The sequence below is a fragment of the Anneissia japonica genome, unplaced genomic scaffold (assembly GCF_011630105.1).
Source record: "Anneissia japonica isolate Jap-2015-1 unplaced genomic scaffold, ASM1163010v1 scaffold287754_len4335492_cov202, whole genome shotgun sequence".
Lineage (NCBI taxonomy): Eukaryota > Metazoa > Echinodermata > Crinoidea > Comatulida > Comatulidae > Anneissia > Anneissia japonica.
The window spans coordinates 2,263,279-2,264,737 of NW_022705543.1; the positions used below are offsets into that span (position 1 = coordinate 2,263,279).

At 40.2% G+C, this 1,459-nt stretch overlaps 1 protein-coding gene across 1 annotated transcript in view; it reads left to right on the top strand.

The window, feature by feature from the left end:
• The first annotated feature begins 958 nt into the window (after positions 1-958).
• LOC117105797 (RING finger protein 37-like) overlaps positions 959-1,459 on the top strand; it is a 6,294-nt gene continuing 5,793 nt past the window's right edge. The window contains exon 1 of the mRNA XM_033247077.1: positions 959-1,062. The gene's annotated coding sequence lies outside the window, so the exon portion shown is untranslated. The remainder of the gene's footprint in view (positions 1,063-1,459) is intronic.

Genomic DNA, 1,459 nt, shown 5'->3' on the forward strand with positions numbered 1-1,459 from the left:
AATAATAATAATAATTCAATGAGACTAATTAAAAATAATTTGCGTTTTGTTATGACAAATGCTCATTTAGATAGCCTCATGATGGTTGGAATACATCGTGATAGGTGAAGCAACCTCGACCATGACAAAGTGGTTGACAGATTTCATGCAAAATTTCCAAAATATAGAATTTCTCTTTCAATAATGAGGATTTGAAAATAAATTATATGGTTACATTGCATACTCTTTATTTCTTGCTTTATTCAAAATGTTTTGGTTTTGGAAGCTGATGTCAACATTAGAAAGCATAGCCTACATGAAGTCATATTATAGTAACTCGATGCCTATCAAATAAGTAATAAAAATTCGCCATAATTCATCAAATATCCGTGGCCACCGGGGACCCTAGGCGGCCCTCTGGCCCCCAGCCAAGTGAGACTCGATTCGCTCCACTAGCGCCCCCCCCCCGTCGGGGCCTTTAGCCCCTCCGTCGGGCAGATCCTGGCGTCACCCCTGCATAAAGCTTAAACGAGTGTAAACTTCATATAAATTATATAAATTTCATCCGAACAATTTAAATGATTAAATGTAACTGTTATCTTTTAAATAAACTCTCTTACGTCAAATCGGCTAGGGGTCCGTGTACCATAGGCCTAGATTAAGTGTTAAGTGCAAGTACAAACAAAAGGTACATGATTAGAATCAAACATAGAATCTAAGCTAACAAAAACAACATATCCAAAACAAGTCTACGTTATATTAGGCCTATATTGAAAAAAATGTAAACTTTCGGCCAAATTCGGCCAAATATAGTTTGGCCTGGCTTTTCAAACGTTACGGCCAGGTAAATTTTTATACGGCCAGATTTGAGGAATCTGGCCGTTAAAAAGGCCAAATGGCAACCTTGGAGCTGGTTTTCTGGTTTTATTGTGTGAGCGCCCTCATCTAGGTCAGCAGCTGCAGAGACTACGTTACCAAGTTACGCTCGACTTTTTGGCGCTGTAGGCGCTATGGCGCTATGTTACGTTCGCTGTTAATTTGGCTGTGTTTGATGTGCTGATGATGGCTGCTTAATATCGTAATGTAAGGTTTAAAATGGTTTAAACGATGGCTCTAAATAAATAACCCATCCCTTGTGCAAGTAAAATAGGCTTTAAAGGACCGGCGTTATAATATATACTGTTGCTACTCTTCAGACACTTTGTGTAAGCCCCAGGCTAGGGCCTAGGCTAGGCCTAGGCCAATATGGTACTAAGTGTACTACTGTACTGTAGCCCAGCTGGCAGGGGCAGGCCCGTACGCACAACCTAGGCTAGGCCCTAGGCCTAAACTAAAGGTTGATCTAGCTAGGCCCTAAGTAGTATCCTAGGCCTTTATGCAACGAGGCCAATTAAGTTGTTCTAATCTTTCTAAGAGCATAATCTATATTCCCATTTCTCTGCTTCAATGCAAAGTGTATATAGTTTGTACAGGTATATAT